The 23223-nt window shown below is 22.9% G+C and overlaps 5 long non-coding RNA genes across 5 annotated transcripts in view; all 5 read left to right on the forward strand.

Annotated features, from left to right (window-relative positions):
• The window catches only part of LOC132926935 (uncharacterized), a 405462-nt gene extending 401670 nt beyond the window's left edge, over positions 1-3792 (forward strand). Inside the window, exons 10-12 of the long non-coding RNA XR_009661568.1 lie at positions 1686-1752; positions 3212-3341; positions 3633-3792. This is a non-coding gene — a long non-coding RNA (uncharacterized LOC132926935). The remainder of the gene's footprint in view (positions 1-1685; positions 1753-3211; positions 3342-3632) is intronic.
• Positions 3793-5314: 1522 nt separating this feature from the next.
• LOC132927104 (uncharacterized) lies at positions 5315-6189 on the forward strand. The gene is made up of 3 exons (XR_009661620.1): positions 5315-5461; positions 5526-5655; positions 5947-6189. It is a non-coding gene; the product is annotated as an uncharacterized LOC132927104 (long non-coding RNA).
• Positions 6190-8006: 1817 nt separating this feature from the next.
• Positions 8007-8869, forward strand: LOC132927708 (uncharacterized). The gene is made up of 3 exons (XR_009661807.1): positions 8007-8141; positions 8206-8335; positions 8627-8869. It is a non-coding gene; the product is annotated as an uncharacterized LOC132927708 (long non-coding RNA).
• Positions 8870-10686: 1817 nt separating this feature from the next.
• On the forward strand, positions 10687-14594 carry LOC132926720 (uncharacterized). The gene is made up of 5 exons (XR_009661506.1): positions 10687-10821; positions 10886-11015; positions 11307-11434; positions 13932-14061; positions 14352-14594. It is a non-coding gene; the product is annotated as an uncharacterized LOC132926720 (long non-coding RNA).
• Positions 14595-16782: 2188 nt separating this feature from the next.
• On the forward strand, positions 16783-17637 carry LOC132927119 (uncharacterized). The gene is made up of 2 exons (XR_009661630.1): positions 16783-17104; positions 17395-17637. It is a non-coding gene; the product is annotated as an uncharacterized LOC132927119 (long non-coding RNA).
• The last annotated feature ends 5586 nt before the right edge of the window (positions 17638-23223 follow it).

The following is a 23223-nucleotide window of genomic DNA, read 5'->3' on the forward strand; positions in this document are numbered from 1 at the left end:
TATCAAAATTAAAGATTTATATGCTTCGAAAACGCTTATAATAAAATTAATATTATTGTGAATGTATAATACTAATATAACAAGTCTCAAAATGTACTAACGTTAAACAATAGGTACCTATGGTAAATTACAAAATAACAAGTGTAATATTATATTTTCTAATTTCCTATTAAAACTTTTGTCCTTGTGAATTTTCTAGTACTATCAAATAAAATTTCTGATTTTATTTATACAATATTATATCAAATAAATATTTACAATAATAAGTACCACATAGAAGAAAATAAATCTGCTTGGATACAACATTTCAGTTATTATTTATTAGTGTTAATTTTATGCGTATATTAAATATGCAAAATATAGAAGTATGTTAGGTGGTAATTTGTTTTGAATTTCACGAAAAAACTTCAGTAATATTTATGTGAGATAAATATTTAAATTTTATGATCATCGAACATAAAAATAAAGTATGATTATTAATTTACTTTGTTAATTATTCAAATAATGAATCGTTATATATAAGATATATAATAGGTAAGATCGTTTATTTAAGTTTGATAAGTTGACCTGTGGGCTATGGAGTCTGGGAGAATAATAATGCATAATAAATTAACAATCTTATAATATTATGCTTACCTGCAACTATTTAAACACATAAAAAACACTTAGAAATATTTTTTCATGCTATTACTTTTTGACTTCAGTCTTACTAGTTACTATGTGTCTAGGTTAAGACTCATATACTATATACCACTGCCTACTAAATATACAATGTACACAATATTATTGGAAATTTATTTCATAATATTATAATTCATATTCCTTTTTGAAATTGTATTTGTATCTAAAAATATTATAATATTAAACAATTTTGAATTCATGGGTCTGAGATAAAATATGATATGTTGTATATTCCAAGGCGAATTTATATGATGTTTCTCATCCATGATAGTGATTTAGTGATAAACAAAATTGTTTTTCTACTGATAAAACCATCAAGATTTACTGTATGGTTTATATTTCATATCTTTTTGTAGTTTTACATTCGTATTTGTATTTAAATTTTAACTTTAAATTGTTTTCAAACATTTTGTAACAAGAATGAAGTTTGTGTGTTAGTTTTTGTTTGATTATTTAAAATTCTAAATTGTTCAGTGTTGTCCACGTACTAGTTGTCATATAAAGATTTTCGTACTCCTTATGGTGTGTAGTAGTGACATTTTATCATCCAACAATAATACATATTAAACTAACTAAATTTTTTCAGATTGCGGTACAGCAGATCATTCGAGAAATGCTGAGACATGAATTACCATTACTACCACATGGGAAAGTAACAACACCCTACATTGAAAATGGACTTGATGAGACTGATAACAATAATGGTTTTATGCAACGTGCGTGTAATGGATATTGAATATAATTGATAGAAAATTAATAGTAATGTAACAAAATGTTAATGTCATGAAATCCTGACAATAGGATTAAGTAAATGATTCTTATTTACTATAATTAACTTTCATACAATTCATTTAACTTGATACTTCATAAACACTAAAAAACATGATTTTATATGATTATTTTGACGAATATCAAAAACTCATGTTTTAAACTGCTTATAAAGCACTAAGTTATCGAGTCATTCTCCAATTATTATATATATTTATCTGATTAAATTTTTTTAGATGGCAATACAGCAGATGACTCAAGGAATGCTGAGACATTTATTCGTATGCATACAACTTTGGAAAAGTATGAACATCCAATGTTGAAAATGAACCAAAAGATACTGATTATAAAGAATTAATGCAATGTACGTGTAATGGTTATTGGCTGTAGTTGATAGAAAATTAATAGCAATGTATCTAAAAGTTACTCAAATGCTTCCCTGTCCATAATATTAATTAAATTATTTTAATTTACCATTATCAACTAGCATACATTTCATTTAAGCAGATACTTCATAAACACTATAAAACATGATTTTATATGATAATTTTGATGAATATTAAATATTTATATTTAGAACTACTTATAAAACACACAATTCTCAAGTTTATCTCTTGAAACCTGGACCACTATATTAAGAAAATGATTCTAATTTATTATTATTAACTTGCATACATTTCATTTAACCTTATACTTCATAAAAACTATAAAACATGATTTTATATGATAATTTTGACGAATATTAATTATTCATGTTTTTAACTGCTTATAAAGCACTGAGTTCTCGAGTCATTCTCCAATCATTATATATATTTAACTGAATAAATTTTTTTAGATGGAAATACAGCAGGTCACTCAAGGGATGCTGAAACATTAATTTCTATTCATACAACTTTGTGAAAGTATGAACATCCAATTTTGAAAATGAACTAACAAATACTGTTTATAATGAATTTATGCAATTTACATTTAATGGTTATTGAATATAATTTATAGAATATTAATTGTAGTGATACAATAGAGATTTGTTAACAAAGTGAATAAATGATTATTAAACACCTGAGAACTTTTAATTTTCATTCTTAAAATTTGTCTTAGGTATACAAATCATTTTATTTGTATTACATTTATATGATAATTTTGTTGAATATAACAAATTCATACATTTTACAGCTTAAAAAATATTATATTCTCAAGTACGTTTTTTGAAACCTTGACTGCTATACAATGAAAATTATTCCATTTTATCATTTATAACTATCATATGTTTTGTTTAACTAGATATTTTTACTTCAAAAGAACTTTAACAAATTATTTTATATGTTAATTTCGACGAATTAAACAATTCATATTATTTTTCGTATTGAATAGAAGAAAATTTAAGTTATTGTTCGAGTGTATTATTTAGTTACATTTATTTTACATTCAAATTCAACAAAATGATTTGGTAGATTTGTACTATCTTTTATACCTTATCATAATTATTATTTCTTATCATCTGTTATATGATTATATTTCATATCACCTTGCTGTTTTACAATCGTATTTGCATTTAAGTTTTAACTGAAAATTGTTTTTAAATATTTTGTATTAAGAATAAAGTTGTTCAGATAATTATTGTTTGATTGTTTCCGTTACTGACTTATTCAGTATTTTCCAAGTACTAGTTATCATATAAACATTTTCGTTCTAATTATGGTGTGTAGTAGTGACTTTATTTACTATAATTATACGCATATTTAACTGACTACAATATTTTCAGATTGCAATACAGCAGACAATGAAAGCCATGGTGAGACATGAATTCGCGATTCTATCAGTTTGGAAAATATAAACATCCTACGATGACAATGGACTAGAAGATACTGATAATAATAATTGTTTTATTCAACGTACGTTTAGAGCTTATAATTGAATATAATAGATAGAAAATTAATAGTAATGTAACAAAATGTTAATGTCATGAAATCCTGACAATAGGATTAAGTAAATGATTCTTATTTACTATAATTAACTTCCATTCAATTCATTTAACTTGATACTTTATAAACACTAAAAAACATGATTTTATATGATTATTTTGACGAATATCAAAAATTCATGTTTTAAACTGCTTATAAAGCACTAAGTTATCGAGTCATTCTCCAATTATTATATATATTTATCTGATTAAATTTTTTTAGATGGCAATACAGCAGATGACTCAAGGAATGCTGAGACATTTATTCATATGCATACAACTTTGGAAAAGTATGAACATCCAATGTTGAAAATGAACTAAAAGATACTGATTATAAAGAATTAATGCAATGTACGTGTAATGATTATTGGCTGTAGTTGATAGAAAATTAATAGCAATGTATCTAAAAGTTACTCAAATGCTTCCCTGTCCATAATAATAATTAAATTATTTTAATTTACCATTATCAACTAGCATACATTTCATTTAAGCAGATAATTCATAAACAAAATAAAACACGATTTTATACGATAATTTTGACTAATATTAAATATTTATGTTTTAAAACTGTTTACAAAATACACAATTCTCAAGTTTATCTCTTGAAACCTGGACCACTATATTAAGAAAATGATTCTTATTTATTATTATTAACTTGCATACATTTCATTTAACCTTATACTTCATAAACACTATAAAACATGATTTTATATGATAATTTTGACGAATATTAATTATTTATGTATTGAATTGTCTATTAAACTCACAATTCTCAAGTTAATCTCTTGAAACCTGGACCACTGTATTAAGAAAATGATTCTAATTTATTATTATTAACTTGCATACATTTCATTTAACCTTATACTTCATAAACACTATAAAACATGATTTTATATGATAATTTTGATGAATTTTAAATATTTATAATTAGAACTGCTTATAAAACACACAATTCTCAAGTTAATCTCTTGAAACCTGTACCACTATATTAAGAAAATGATTCTAATTTATTATTATTAACTTGCATACATTTCATTTAACCTTATACTTCATAAACACTATAAAACATGATTTTATATGATAATTTTGACGAATATTAATTATTCATGTTTTTAACTGCTTATAAAGCACTGAGTTCTCGAGTCATTCTCCAATCATAATATATATTTAACTGAATAAATTTTTTTAGATGGAAATACAGCAGGTCACTCAAGGGATGCTGAAACATTAATTTCTATTCATACAACTTTGTGAAAGTATGAACATCCAATTTTGAAAATGAACTAACAAATACTGTTTATAATTAATTTATGCAATTTACATTTAATGGTTATTGAATATAATTTATAGAATATTAATTGTAGTGATACAATAGAGATTTGTTAACAAAGTGAATAAATGATTATTAAACACCTGAGAACTTTTAATTTTCATTCTTAAAATTTGTCTTAGGTATACAAATCATTTTATTTGTATTACATTTATATGATAATTTTGTTGAATATAACAAATTCATACATTTAACAGCTTAAAAAATATTATATTCTCAAGTACGTTTTTTGAAACCTTGACTGCTATACAATGAAAATTATTCCATTTTATCATTTATAACTATCATATGTTTTGTTTAACTAGATATTTTTACTTCAAAAGAACTTTAACAAATTATTTTATATGTTAATTTCGACGAATTAAACAATTCATATTATTTTTCGTATTGAATAGAAGAAAATTTAAGTTATTGTTCGAGTGTATTATTTAGTTACATTTATTTTACATTCAAATTCAACAAAATGATTTGGTAGATTTGTACTATCTTTTATAGCTTATCATAATTATTATTTCTTATCATCTGTTATATGATTATATTTCATATCACCTTGCTGTTTTACAATCGTATTTGCATTTAAGTTTTAACTGAAAATTGTTTTTAAATATTTTGTATTAAGAATAAAGTTGTTCAGATAATTATTGTTTGATTGTTTCCGTTACTGACTTATTCAGTATTTTCCAAGTACTAGTTATCATATAAACATTTTCGTTCTAATTATGGTGTGTAGTAGTGACTTTATTTACTATAATTATACGCATATTTAACTGACTACAATATTTTCAGATTGCAATACAGCAGACAATGAAAGCCATGGTGAGACATGAATTCGCGATTCTATCAGTTTGGAAAATATAAACATCCTACGATGACAATGGACTAGAAGATACTGATAATAATAATTGTTTTATTCAACGTACGTTTAGAGCTTATAATTGAATATAATAGATAGAAAATTAATAGTAATGTAACAAAATGTTAATGTCATGAAATCCTGACAATAGGATTAAGTAAATGATTCTTATTTACTATAATTAACTTCCATTCAATTCATTTAACTTGATACTTTATAAACACTAAAAAACATGATTTCTTATGATTATTTTGACGAATATCAAAAATTCATGTTTTAAACTGCTGATAAAGCACTAAGTTATCGAGTCATTCTCCAATTATTATATATATTTATCTGATTAAATTTTTTTAGATGGCAATACAGCAGATGACTCAAGGAATGCTGAGACATTTATTCATATGCATACAACTTTGGAAAAGTATGAACATCCAATGTTGAAAATGAACTAAAAGATACTGATTATAAAGAATTAATGCAATGTACGTGTAATGATTATTGGCTGTAGTTGATAGAAAATTAATAGCAATGTATCTAAAAGTTACTCAAATGCTTCCCTGTCCATAATATTAATTAAATTATTTTAATTTACCATTATCAACTAGCATACATTTCATTTAAGCAGATAATTCATAAACAAAATAAAACACGATTTTATACGATAATTTTGACTAATATTAAATATTTATGTTTTAAAACTGTTTACAAAATACACAATTCTCAAGTTAATCTCTTGAAACCTGGACCACTATATTAAGAAAATGATTCTAATTTTTTATTATTAACTTGCATACATTTCATTTAAGCAGATACTTCATAAACATTATAAAACATGATTTTATATGATTATTTTGAAGTATATTAAATATTTATGTTTTTAACTGCTTATAAAACCCACAATTCTCAAGTTAATATCTTGAAACCTGTACCACAATATTAAGAAAATGATTCTAATTTTTTATTATTAACTTGCATACATTTCATTTAAGCAGATACTTCATAAACACTATAAAACATGATTTTATATGATAATTTTGATGAATATTAAATATTTATATTTAGAACTGCTTATAAAACATACAATTCTCAAGTTTATCTCTTGAAACCTGGACCACAATATTAAGAAAATGATTCTTATTTATTATTATTAACTTGCATACATTTCATTTAAGCAGATACTTCATAAACACTATAAAACATGATTTTATATGATAATTTTGATGAATATTAAATATTTATAATTAGAACTGCTTATAAAACACACAATTCTCAAGTTATTCTCTTGAAACCTAAACCACTATATTAAGAAAATGATTCTAATTTTTTATTATTAACTTGCATACATTTCATTTAAGCAGATACTTCATAAACACTATAAAACATGATTTTATATGATAATTTTGATGAATATTAAATATTTATATTTAGAACTGCTTATAAAACACACAATTCTAAAGTTTATCTCTTGAAACCTGGACCACTATATTAAGAAAATGATTCTAATTTATTATTATTAACTTGCATACATTTCATTTAACCTTATACTTCATAAACACTATAAAACATGATTTTATATGATAATTTTGACGAATATTAATTATTCATGTTTTTAACTGCTTATAAAGCACTGAGTTCTCGAGTCATTCTCCAATCATTATATATATTTAACTGAATAAATTTTTTTAGATGGAAATACAGCAGGTCACTCAAGGGATGCTGAAACATTAATTTCTATTCATACAACTTTGTGAAAGTATGAACATCCAATTTCGAAAATGAACTAACAAATACTGTTTATAATGAATTTATGCAATTTACATTTAATGGTTATTGAATATAATTTATAGAATATTAATTGTAGTGATACAATAGAGATTTGTTAACAAAGTGAATAAATGATTATTAAACACCTGAGAACTTTTAATTTTCATTCTTAAAATTTGTCTTAGGTATACAAATCATTTTATTTGTATTACATTTATATGATAATTTTGTTGAATATAACAAATTCATACATTTAACAGCTTAAAAAATATTATATTCTCAAGTACGTTTTTTGAAACCTTGACTGCTATACAATGAAAATTATTCCATTTTATCATTTATAACTATCATATGTTTTGTTTAACTAGATATTTTTACTTCAAAAGAACTTTAACAAATTATTTTATATGTTAATTTCGACGAATTAAACAATTCATATTATTTTTCGTATTGAATAGAAGAAAATTTAAGTTATTGTTCGAGTGTATTATTTAGTTACATTTATTTTACATTCAAATTCAACAAAATGATTTGGTAGATTTGTACTATCTTTTATAGCTTATCATAATTATTATTTCTTATCATCTGTTATATGATTATATTTCATATCACCTTGCTGTTTTACAATCGTATTTGCATTTAAGTTTTAACTGAAAATTGTTTTTAAATATTTTGTATTAAGAATAAAGTTGTTCAGATAATTATTGTTTGATTGTTTCCGTTACTGACTTATTCAGTATTTTCCAAGTACTAGTTATCATATAAACATTTTCGTTCTAATTATGGTGTGTAGTAGTGACTTTATTTACTACAATTATACGCATATTTAACTGACTACAATATTTTCAGATTGCAATACAGCAGACAATGAAAGCCATGGTGAGACATGAATTCGCGATTCTATCAGTTTGGAAAATATAAACATCCTACGATGACAAGGGACTAGAAGATACTGATAATAATAATTGTTTTATTCAACGTACGTTTAGAGCTTATAATTGAATATAATTGATAGAAAATTAATAGTAATGTAACAAAATGTTAATGTCATGAAATCCTGACAATAGGATTAAGTAAATGATTCTTATTTACTATAATTAACTTTCATTCAATTCATTTAACTTGATACTTCATAAACACTAAAAAACATGATTTTATATGATTATTTTGACGAATATCAAAAATTCATGTTTTAAACTGCTTATGAAGCACTAAGTTATCGAGTCATTCTCCAATTATTATATATATTTAACTGATTAAATTTTTTTAGATGGCAATACAGCAGATGACTCAAGGAATGCTGAGACATTTATTCATATGCATACAACTTTGGAAAAGTATGAACATCCAATGTTGAAAATGAACTAAAAGATACTGATTATAAAGAATTAATGCAATGTACGTGTAACGGTTATTGGCTGTAGTTGATAGAAAATTAATAGCAATGTATCTAAAAGTTACTCAAATGCTTCCCTGTCCATAATATTAATTAAATTATTTTAATTTACCATTATCAACTAGCATACATTTCATTTAAGCAGATAATTCATAAACAAAATAAAACACGATTTTATACGATAATTTTGACTAATATTAAATATTTATGTTTTAAAACTGTTTACAAAATACACAATTCTCAAGTTAATCTCTTGAAACCTGGACCACTATATTAAGAAAATGATTCTAATTTTTTATTATTAACTTGCATGCATTTCATTTAAGCAGATACTTCATAAACACTATAAAACATGATTTTATATGATTATTTTGAAGAATATTAAATATTTATGTTTTTAACTGCTTATAAAACCCACAATTCTCAAGTTAATATCTTGAAACCTGTACCACAATATTAAGAAAATGATTCTAATTTTTTATTATTAACTTGCATACATTTCATTTAAGCAGATACTTCATAAACACTATAAAACTTGATTTTATATGATTATTTTGACGAATATTAAATATTTATATTTAGAACTGCTTATAAAACACACAATTCTCAAGTTAATCTCTTGAAACCTGGACCACTGTATTAAGAAAATGATTCTAATTTATTATTATTAACTTGCATACATTTCATTTAACCTTATACTTCATAAACACTATAAAAAATGATTTTATATGATTATTTTGACGAATATTAAATATTTATATTTAGAACTGCTTATAAAACAAACAATTTTCAAGTTTATCTATTGAAACCTGTACCACAATATTAAGAAAATTATTCTAATTTTTTATTATTAACTTGCATACATTTCATTTAAGCAGATACTTCATAAACACTATAAAACTTGATTTTATATGTTAATTTTGATGAATATTAATTATTTATGTATTGAATTGTTTATTAAACACACAATTTTCAAGTTTATCTCTTGAAACCTAAACCACTATATTAAGAAAATGATTCTAATTTTTTATTATTAACTTGCATACATTTCATTTAACCTTATACTTCATAAACACTATAAAACATGATTTTATATGATAATTTTGACGAATATTAATTATTCATGTTTTTAACTGCTTATAAAGCACTGAGTTCTCGAGTCATTCTCCAATCATTATATATATTTAACTGAATAAATTTTTTTAGATGGAAATACAGCAGGTCACTCAAGGGATGCTGAAACATTAATTTCTATTCATACAACTTTGTGAAAGTATGAACATCCAATTTCGAAAATGAACTAACAAATACTGTTTATAATGAATTTATGCAATTTACATTTAATGGTTATTGAATATAATTTATAGAATATTAATTGTAGTGATACAATAGAGATTTGTTAACAAAGTGAATAAATGATTATTAAACACCTGAGAACTTTTAATTTTCATTCTTAAAATTTGTCTTAGGTATACAAATCATTTTATTTGTATTACATTTATATGATAATTTTGTTGAATATAACAAATTCATACATTTAACAGCTTAAAAAATATTATATTCTCAAGTACGTTTTTTGAAACCTTGACTGCTATACAATGAAAATTATTCCATTTTATCATTTATAACTATCATATGTTTTGTTTAACTAGATATTTTTACTTCAAAAGAACTTTAACAAATTATTTTATATGTTAATTTCGACGAATTAAACAATTCATATTATTTTTCGTATTGAATAGAAGAAAATTTAAGTTATTGTTCGAGTGTATTATTTAGTTACATTTATTTTACATTCAAATTCAACAAAATGATTTGGTAGATTTGTACTATCTTTTATAGCTTATCATAATTATTATTTCTTATCATCTGTTATATGATTATATTTCATATCACCTTGCTGTTTTACAATCGTATTTGCATTTAAGTTTTAACTGAAAATTGTTTTTAAATATTTTGTATTAAGAATAAAGTTGTTCAGATAATTATTGTTTGATTGTTTCCGTTACTGACTTATTCAGTATTTTCCAAGTACTAGTTATCATATAAACATTTTCGTTCTAATTATGGTGTGTAGTAGTGACTTTATTTACTACAATTATACGCATATTTAACTGACTACAATATTTTCAGATTGCAATACAGCAGACAATGAAAGCCATGGTGAGACATGAATTCGCGATTCTATCAGTTTGGAAAATATAAACATCCTACGATGACAAGGGACTAGAAGATACTGATAATAATAATTGTTTTATTCAACGTACGTTTAGAGCTTATAATTGAATATAATTGATAGAAAATTAATAGTAATGTAACAAAATGTTAATGTCATGAAATCCTGACAATAGGATTAAGTAAATGATTCTTATTTACTATAATTAACTTTCATTCAATTCATTTAACTTGATACTTCATAAACACTAAAAAACATGATTTTATATGATTATTTTGACGAATATCAAAAATTCATGTTTTAAACTGCTTATGAAGCACTAAGTTATCGAGTCATTCTCCAATTATTATATATATTTAACTGATTAAATTTTTTTAGATGGCAATACAGCAGATGACTCAAGGAATGCTGAGACATTTATTCATATGCATACAACTTTGGAAAAGTATGAACATCCAATGTTGAAAATGAACTAAAAGATACTGATTATAAAGAATTAATGCAATGTACGTGTAACGGTTATTGGCTGTAGTTGATAGAAAATTAATAGCAATGTATCTAAAAGTTACTCAAATGCTTCCCTGTCCATAATATTAATTAAATTATTTTAATTTACCATTATCAACTAGCATACATTTCATTTAAGCAGATAATTCATAAACAAAATAAAACACGATTTTATACGATAATTTTGACTAATATTAAATATTTATGTTTTAAAACTGTTTACAAAATACACAATTCTCAAGTTAATCTCTTGAAACCTGGACCACTATATTAAGAAAATGATTCTAATTTTTTATTATTAACTTGCATGCATTTCATTTAAGCAGATACTTCATAAACACTATAAAACATGATTTTATATGATTATTTTGAAGAATATTAAATATTTATGTTTTTAACTGCTTATAAAACCCACAATTCTCAAGTTAATATCTTGAAACCTGTACCACAATATTAAGAAAATGATTCTAATTTTTTATTATTAACTTGCATACATTTCATTTAAGCAGATACTTCATAAACACTATAAAACTTGATTTTATATGATTATTTTGACGAATATTAAATATTTATATTTAGAACTGCTTATAAAACACACAATTCTCAAGTTAATCTCTTGAAACCTGGACCACTGTATTAAGAAAATGATTCTAATTTATTATTATTAACTTGCATACATTTCATTTAACCTTATACTTCATAAACACTATAAAAAATGATTTTATATGATTATTTTGACGAATATTAAATATTTATATTTAGAACTGCTTATAAAACAAACAATTTTAAAGTTTATCTCTTGAAACCTGTACCACTATATTAAGAAAATGATTCTAATTTATTATTATTAACTTGCATACATTTCATATAACCTTATACTTCATAAACACTATAAAACATGATTTTATATGTTAATTTTGACGAATATTAATTATTTATGTATTGAATTGTTTATTAAACTCACAATTCTCAAGTTAATCTCTTGAAACCTGGACCACTGTATTAAGAAAATGATTCTAATTTATTTTTATTAACTTGCATACATTTCATTTAACCTTATACTTCATAAACACTATAAAACATGATTTTATATGATTATTTTGACGAATAGTAAATATTTATATTTAGAACTGCTTATAAAACAAACAATTTTCAAGTTTATCTATTGAAACCTGTACCACAATATTAAGAAAATTATTCTAATTTTTTATTATTAACTTGCATACATTTCATTTAAGCAGATACTTCATAAACACTATAAAACTTGATTTTATATGTTAATTTTGATGAATATTAATTATTTATGTATTGAATTGTTTATTAAACACACAATTTTCAAGTTTATCTCTTGAAACCTAAACCACTATATTAAGAAAATGATTCTAATTTTTTATTATTAACTTGCATACATTTCATTTAAGCAGATACTTCATAAACACTATAAAACATGATTTTATATGATAATTTTGACGAATATTAATTATTCATGTTTTTAACTGCTTATAAAGCACTGAGTTCTCGAGTCATTCTCCAATCATTATATATATTTAACTGAATAAATTTTTTTAGATGGAAATACAGCAGGTCACTCAAGGGATGCTGAAACATTAATTTCTATTCATACAACTTTGTGAAAGTATGAACATCCAATTTTGAAAATGAACTAACAAATACTGTTTATAATGAATTTATGCAATTTACATTTAATGGTTATTGAATATAATTTATAGAATATTAATTGTAGTGATACAATAGAGATTTGTTAACAAAGTGAATAAATGATTATTAAACACCTGAGAACTTTTAATTTTCATTCTTAAAATTTGTCTTAGGTATACAAATCATTTTATTTGTATTACATTTATATGATAATTTTGTTGAATATAACAAATTCATACATTTAACAGCTTAAAAAATATTATATTCTCAAGTACGTTTTTTGAAACCTTGACTGCTATACAATGAAAATTATTCCATTTTATCATTTATAACTATCATATGTTTTGTTTAACTAGATATTTTTACTTCAAAAGAACTTTAACAAATTATTTTATATGTTAATTTCGACGAATTAAACAATTCATATTATTTTTCATATTGAATAGAAGAAAATTTAAGTTATTGTTCGAGTGTATTATTTAGTTACATTTATTTTACATTCAAATTCAACAAAATGATTTGGTAGATTTGTACTATCTTTTATAGCTTATCATAATTATTATTTCTTATCATCTGTTATATGATTATATTTCATATCACCTTGCTGTTTTACAATCGTATTTGCATTTAAGTTTCAACTGAAAATTGTTTTTAAATATTTTGTATTAAGAATAAAGTTGTTCAGATAATTATTGTTTGATTGTTTCCGTTACTGACTTATTCAGTATTTTCCAAGTACTAGTTATCATATAAACATTTTCGTTCTAATTATGGTGTGTAGTAGTGACTTTATTTACTACAATTATACGCATATTTAACTGACTACAATATTTTCAGATTGCAATACAGCAGACAATGAAAGCCATGGTGAGACATGAATTCGCGATTCTATCAGTTTGGAAAATATAAACATCCTACGATGACAATGGACTAGAAGATACTGATAATAATAATTGTTTTATTCAACGTACGTTTAGAGCTTAAATTGAATATAATTGATAGAAAATTAATAGTAATGTAACAAAATGTTAATGTCATGAAATCCTGACAATAGGATTAAGTAAATGATTCTTATTTACTATAATTAACTTTCATTCAATTCATTTAACTTGATACTTCATAAACACTAAAAAACATGATTTTATATGATTATTTTGACGAATATCAAAAATTCATGTTTTAAACTGCTTATGAAGCACTAAGTTATCGAGTCATTCTCCAATTATTATATATATTTAACTGATTAAATTTTTTTAGATGGCAATACAGCAGATGACTCAAGGAATGCTGAGACATTTATTCATATGCATACAACTTTGGAAAAGTATGAACATCCAATGTTGAAAATGAACTAAAAGATACTGATTATAAAGAATTAATGCAATGTACGTGTAACGGTTATTGGCTGTAGTTGATAGAAAATTAATAGCAATGTATCTAAAAGTTACTCAAATGCTTCCCTGTCCATAATATTAATTAAATTATTTTAATTTACCATTATCAACTAGCATACATTTCATTTAAGCAGATAATTCATAAACAAAATAAAACACGATTTTATACGATAATTTTGACTAATATTAAATATTTATGTTTTAAAACTGTTTACAAAATACACAATTCTCAAGTTAATCTCTTGAAACCTGGACCACTATATTAAGAAAATGATTCTAATTTTTTATTATTAACTTGCATGCATATCATTTAAGCAGATACTTCATAAACACTATAAAACATGATTTTATATGATTATTTTGAAGAATATTAAATATTTATGTTTTTAACTGCTTATAAAACCCACAATTCTCAAGTTAATATCTTGAAACCTGTACCACAATATTAAGAAAATGATTCTAATTTTTTATTATTAACTTGCATACATTTCATTTAAGCAGATACTTCATAAACACTATAAAACTTGATTTTATATGATTATTTTGACGAATATTAAATATTTATATTTAGAACTGCTTATAAAACACACAATTCTCAAGTTAATCTCTTGAAACCTGGACCACTGTATTAAGAAAATGATTCTAATTTATTATTATTAACTTGCATACATTTCATATAACCTTATACTTCATAAACACTATAAAACATGATTTTATATGTTAATTTTGACGAATATTAATTATTTATGTATTGAATTGTTTATTAAACTCACAATTCTCAAGTTAATCTCTTGAAACCTGGACCACTGTATTAAGAAAATGATTCTAATTTATTATTATTAACTTGCATACATTTCATTTAACCTTATACTTCATAAACACTATAAAACATGATTTTATATGATTATTTTGACGAATATTAAATATTTATATTTAGAACTGCTTATAAAACAAACAATTTTCAAGTTTATCTATTGAAACCTGTACCACAATATTAAGAAAATTATTCTAATTTTTTATTATTAACTTGCATACATTTCATTTAAGCAGATACTTCATAAACACTATAAAACTTGATTTTATATGTTAATTTTGATGAATATTAATTATTTATGTATTGAATTGTTTATTAAACACACAATTTTTAAGTTTATCTCTTGAAACCTAAACCACTATTAAGAAAATGATTCTAATTTTTTATTATTAACTTGCATACATTTCATTTAAGCAGATACTTCATAAACACTATAAAACATGATTTTATATGATAATTTTGATGAATATTAAATATTTATATTTAGAACTGCTTATAAAACACACAATTCTCAAGTTTATCTCTTGAAACCTGGACCACTATATTAAGAAAATGATTCTAATTTATTATTATTAACTTGCATACATTTCATTTAACCTTATACTTCATAAACACTATAAAACATGATTTTATATGATAATTTTGACGAATATTAATTATTCATGTTTTTAACTGCTTATAAAGCACTGAGTTCTCGAGTCATTCTCCAATCATTATATATATTTAACTGAATAAATTTTTTTAGATGGAAATACAGCAGGTCACTCAAGGGATGCTGAAACATTAATTTCTATTCATACAACTTTGTGAAAGTATGAACATCCAATTTTGAAAATGAACTAACAAATACTGTTTATAATGAATTTATGCAATTTACATTTAATGGTTATTGAATATAATTTATAGAATATTAATTGTAGTGATACAATAGAGATTTGTTAACAAAGTGAATAAATGATTATTAAACACCTGAGAACTTTTAATTTTCATTCTTAAAATTTGTCTTAGGTATACAAATCATTTTATTTGTATTACATTTATATGATAATTTTGTTGAATATAACAAATTCATACATTTAACAGCTTAAAAAATATTATATTCTCAAGTACGTTTTTTGAAACCTTGACTGCTATACAATGAAAATTATTCCATTTTATCATTTATAACTATCATATGTTTTGTTTAACTAGATATTTTTACTTCAAAAGAACTTTAACAAATTATTTTATATGTTAATTTCGACGAATTAAACAATTCATATTATTTTTCATATTGAATAGAAGAAAATTTAAGTTATTGTTCGAGTGTATTATTTAGTTACATTTATTTTACATTCAAATTCAACAAAATGATTTGGTAGATTTGTACTATCTTTTATAGCTTATCATAATTATTATTTCTTATCATCTGTTATATGATTATATTTCATATCACCTTGCTGTTTTACAATCGTATTTGCATTTAAGTTTCAACTGAAAATTGTTTTTAAATATTTTGTATTAAGAATAAAGTTGTTCAGATAATTATTGTTTGATTGTTTCCGTTACTGACTTATTCAGTATTTTCCAAGTACTAGTTATCATATAAACATTTTCGTTCTAATTATGGTGTGTAGTAGTGACTTTATTTACTACAATTATACGCATATTTAACTGACTACAATATTTTCAGATTGCAATACAGCAGACAATGAAAGCCATGGTGAGACATGAATTCGCGATTCTATCAGTTTGGAAAATATAAACATCCTACGATGACAATGGACTAGAAGATACTGATAATAATAATTGTTTTATTCAACGTACGTTTAGAGCTTAAATTGAATATAATTGATAGAAAATTAATAGTAATGTAACAAAATGTTAATGTCATGAAATCCTGACAATAGGATTAAGTAAATGATTCTTATTTACTATAATTAACTTTCATTCAATTCATTTAACTTGATACTTCATAAACACTAAAAAACATGATTTTATATGATTATTTTGACGAATATCAAAAATTCATGTTTTAAACTGCTTATGAAGCACTAAGTTATCGAGTCATTCTCCAATTATTATATATATTTAACTGATTAAATTTTTTTAGATGGCAATACAGCAGATGACTCAAGGAATGCTGAGACATTTATTCATATGCATACAACTTTGGAAAAGTATGAACATCCAATGTTGAAAATGAACTAAAAGATACTGATTATAAAGAATTAATGCAATGTACGTGTAACGGTTATTGGCTGTAGTTGATAGAAAATTAATAGCAATGTATCTAAAAGTTACTCAAATGCTTCCCTGTCCATAATATTAATTAAATTATTTTAATTTACCATTATCAACTAGCATACATTTCATTTAAGCAGATAATTCATAAACAAAATAAAACACGATTTTATACGATAATTTTGACTAATATTAAATATTTATGTTTTAAAACTGTTTACAAAATACACAATTCTCAAGTTAATCTCTTGAAACCTGGACCACTATATTAAGAAAATGATTCTAATTTTTTATTATTAACTTGCATACATTTCATTTAAGCAGATACTTCATAAACACTATAAAACATGATTTTATATGATTATTTTGAAGAATATTAAATATTTATGTTTTTAACTGCTTATAAAACCCACAATTCTCAAGTTAATATCTTGAAACCTGTACCACAATATTAAGAAAATGATTCTAATTTTTTATTATTAACTTGCATACATTTCATTTAAGCAGATACTTCATAAACACTATAAAACTTGATTTTATATGATTATTTTGACGAATATTAAATATTTATATTTAGAACTGCTTATAAAACACACAATTCTCAAGTTAATCTCTTGAAACCTGGACCACTGTATTAAGAAAATGATTCTAATTTATTATTATTAACTTGCATACATTTCATTTAACCTTATACTTCATTAACACTATAAAACATGATTTTATATGATTATTTTGACGAATATTAAATATTTATATTTAGAACTGCTTATAAAACACACAATTCTCAAGTTTATCTCTTGAAACCTGGACCACTGTATTAAGAAAATGATTCTAATTTATTATTATTAACTTGCATACATTTCATTTAACCTTATACTTCATTAACACTATAAAACATGATTTTATATGATTATTTTGACGAATATTAAATATTTATATTTAGAACTGCTTATAAAACAAACAATTTTAAAGTTTATCTCTTGAAACCTGTACCACTATATTAAGAAAATGATTCTAATTTATTATTATTAACTTGCATACATTTCATATAACCTTATACTTCATAAACACTATAAAACATGATTTTATATGTTAATTTTGACGAATATTAATTATTTATGTATTGAATTGTTTATTAAACTCACAATTCTCAAGTTAATCTCTTGAAACCTGGACCACTGTATTAAGAAAATGATTCTAATTTATTATTATTAACTTGCATACATTTCATTTAACCTTATACTTCATAAACACTATAAAACATGATTTTATATGATTATTTTGACGAATATTAAATATTTATATTTAGAACTGCTTATAAAACAAACAATTTTCAAGTTTATCTATTGAAACCTGTACCACAATATTAAGAAAATTATTCTAATTTTTTATTATTAACTTGCATACATTTCATTTAAGCAGATACTTCATAAACACTATAAAACATGATTTTATATGATAATTTTGATGAATATTAAATATTTATATTTAGAACTGCTTATAAAACACACAATTCTCAAGTTTATCTCTTGAAACCTGGACCACTATATTAAGAAAATGATTCTAATTTATTATTATTAACTTGCATACATTTCATTTAACCTTATACTTCATAAACACTATAAAACATGATTTTATATGATAATTTTGACGAATATTAATTATTCATGTTTTTAACTGCTTATAAAGCACTGAGTTCTCGAGTCATTCTCCAATCATTATTTATATTTAACTGAATAAATTTTTTTAGATGGAAATACAGCAGGTCACTCAAGGGATGCTGAAACATTAATTTCTATTCATACAACTTTGTGAAAGTATGAACATCCAATTTTGAAAATGAACTAACAAATACTGTTTATAATGAATTTATGCAATTTACATTTAATGGTTATTGAATATAATTTATAGAATATTAATTGTAGTGATACAATAGAGATTTGTTAACAAAGTGAATAAATGATTATTAAACACCTGAGAACTTTTAATTTTCATTCTTAAAATTTGTCTTAGGTATACAAATCATTTTATTTGTATTACATTTATATGATAATTTTGTTGAATATAACAAATTCATACATTTAACAGCTTAAAAAATATTATATTCTCAAGTACGTTTTTTGAAACCTTGACTGCTATACAATGAAAATTATTCCATTTTATCATTTATAACTATCATATGTTTTGTTTAACTAGATATTTTTACTTCAAAAGAACTTTAACAAATTATTTTATATGTTAATTTCGACGAATTAAACAATTCATATTATTTTTCATATTGAATAGAAGAAAATTTAAGTTATTGTTCGAGTGTATTATTTAGTTACATTTATTTTACATTCAAATTCAACAAAATGATTTGGTAGATTTGTACTATCTTTTATAGCTTATCATAATTATTATTTCTTATCATCTGTTATATGATTATATTTCATATCACCTTGCTGTTTTACAATCGTATTTGCATTTAAGTTTCAACTGAAAATTGTTTTTAAATATTTTGTATTAAGAATAAAGTTGTTCAGAGATAATTATTGTTTGATTGTTTCCGTTACTGACTTATTCAGTATTTTCCAAGTACTAGTTATCATATAAACATTTTCGTTCTAATTATGGTGTGTAGTAGTGACTTTATTTACTACAATTATACGCATATTTAACTGACTACAATATTTTCAGATTGCAATACAGCAGACAATGAAAGCCATGGTGAGACATGAATTCGCGATTCTATCAGTTTGGAAAATATAAACATCCTACGATGACAATGGACTAGAAGATACTGATAATAATAATTGTTTTATTCAACGTACGTTTAGAGCTTAAATTGAATATAATTGATAGAAAATTAATAGTAATGTAACAAAATGTTAATGTCATGAAAATCCTGACAATAGGATTAAGTAAATGATTCTTATTTACTATAATTAAACTTTCATTCAATTCATTTAACTTGATACTTCATAAACACTAAAAAACATGATTTTATATGATTATTTTGACGAATATCAAAAATTCATGTTTTAAACTGCTTATGAAGCACTAAGTTATCGAGTCATTCTCCAATTATTATATATATTTAACTGATTAAATTTTTTTAGATGGCAATACAGCAGATGACTCAAGGAATGCTGAGACATTTATTCATATGCATACAACTTTGGAAAAGTATGAACATCCAATGTTGAAAATGAACTAAAAGATACTGATTATAAAGAATTAATGCAATGTACATTGTAACGGTTATTGGCTGTAGTTGATAGAAAATTAATAGCAATGTATCTAAAAGTTACTCAAATGCTTCCCTGTCCATAATATTAATTAAATTATTTTAATTTACCATTATCAACTAGCATACATTTCATTTAGGCAGATAATTCATAAACAAAATAAAAACACGATTTTATACGATAATTTTGACTAATATTAAATATTTATGTTTTAAAACTGTTTACAAAATACACAATTCTCAAGTTAATCTCTTGAAACCTGGACCACTATATTAAGAAAATGATTTCTAATTTTTTATTATTAACTTGCATGCATTTCATTTAAGCAGATACTTCATAAACACTATAAAACATGATTTTATATGATTATTTTGAAGAATATTAAATATTTATGTTTTTAACTGCTTATAAAACCCACAATTCTCAAGTTAATATCTTGAAACCTGTACCACAATATTAAGAAAATGATTTCTAATTTTTTATTATTAACTTGCATACATCTTCATTTAAGCAGATACTTCATAAACACTATAAAACTTTGATTTTATATGATTATTTTGACGAATATTAAATATTTATATTTAGAACTGCTTATAAAAACACACAATTCTCAAGTTAATCTCTTGAAACCTGGACCACTGTATTAAGAAAATGATTCTAATTTATTATTATTAACTTGCATACATTTCATTTAACCTTATACTTCATTAACACTATAAAACATGATTTTATATGATTATTTTGACGAATATTAAATATTTATATTTAGAACTGCTTATAAAACAAACAATTTTAAAGTTTATCTCTTGAAACCTGTACCACTATATTAAGAAAATGATTTCTAATTTATTATTATTAACTTGCATACATTTCATATAACCTTATACTTCATAAACACTATAAAACATGATTTTATATGTTAATTTTGACGAATATTAATTATTTATGTATTGAATTGTTTATTAAACTCACAATTCTCAAGTTAATCTCTTGAAACCTGGACCACTGTATTAAGAAAATGATTCTAATTTATTATTATTAACTTGCATACATTTCATTTAACCTTATACTTCATAAACACTATAAAACATGATTTTATATGATTATTTTGACGAATATTAAATATTTATATTTAGAACTGCTTATAAAACAAACAATTTTCAAGTTTATCTATTGAAACCTGGACCACTATATTAAGAAAATGATTCTAATTTATTATTATTAACTTGCATACATTTCATTTAAGCAGATACTTCATAAACACTATAAAACTTGATTTTATATGTTAATTTTGATGAATATTAATTATTTATGTATTGAATTGTTTATTAAACACACAATTTTCAAGTTTATCTCTTGAAACCTAAACCACTATATTAAGAAAATGATTCTAATTTTTTATTATTAACTTGCATACATTTCATTTAAGCAGATACTTCATAAACACTATAAAACATGATTTTATATGATAATTTTGATGAATATTAAATATTTATATTTAGAACTGCTTATAAAACACACAATTCTCAAGTTTATCTCTTGAAACCTGGACCACTATATTAAGAAAATGATTCTAATTTATTATTATTAACTTGCATACATTTCATTTAACCTTATACTTCATAAACACTATAAAACATGATTTTATATAGATATTTTGACGAATATTAATTATTCATGTTTTTAACTGCTTATAAAGCACTGAGTTCTCGAGTCATTCTCCAATCATTATTTATATTTAACTGAATAAATTTTTTTAGATGGAAATACAGCAGGTCACTCAAGGGATGCTGAAACATTAATTTCTATTCATACAACTTTGTGAAAGTATGAACATCCAATTTTGAAAATGAACTAACAAATACTGTTTATAATGAATTTATGCAATTTACATTTAATGGTTATTGAATATAATTTATAGAATATTAATTGTAGTGATACAATAGAGATTTGTTAACAAAGTGAATAAATGATTATTAAACACCTGAGAACTTTTAATTTTCATTCTTAAAATTTGTCTTAGGTATACAAATCATTTTATTTGTATTACATTTATATGATAATTTTGTTGAATATAACAAATTCATACATTTAACAGCTTAAAAAATATTATATTCTCAAGTACGTTTTTTGAGAAACCTTGACTGCTATACAATGAAAATTATTCCATTTTATCATTTATAACTATCATATGTTTTGTTTAACTAGATATTTTTACTTCAAAAGAACTTTAACAAATTATTTTATATGTTAATTTCGACGAATTAAACAATTCATATTATTTTTCATATTGAATAGAAGAAAATTTAAGTTATTGTTCGAGTGTATTATTTAGTTACATTTATTTTACATTCAAATTCAACAAAATGATTTGGTAGATTTGTACTATCTTTTATAGCTTATCATAATTATTATTTCTTATCATCTGTTATATGATTATATTTCATATCACCTTGCTGTTTTACAAA

The sequence above is a fragment of the Rhopalosiphum padi genome, chromosome 3 (assembly GCF_020882245.1).
Source record: "Rhopalosiphum padi isolate XX-2018 chromosome 3, ASM2088224v1, whole genome shotgun sequence".
Taxonomy (NCBI): Eukaryota; Metazoa; Arthropoda; class Insecta; order Hemiptera; family Aphididae; genus Rhopalosiphum; species Rhopalosiphum padi.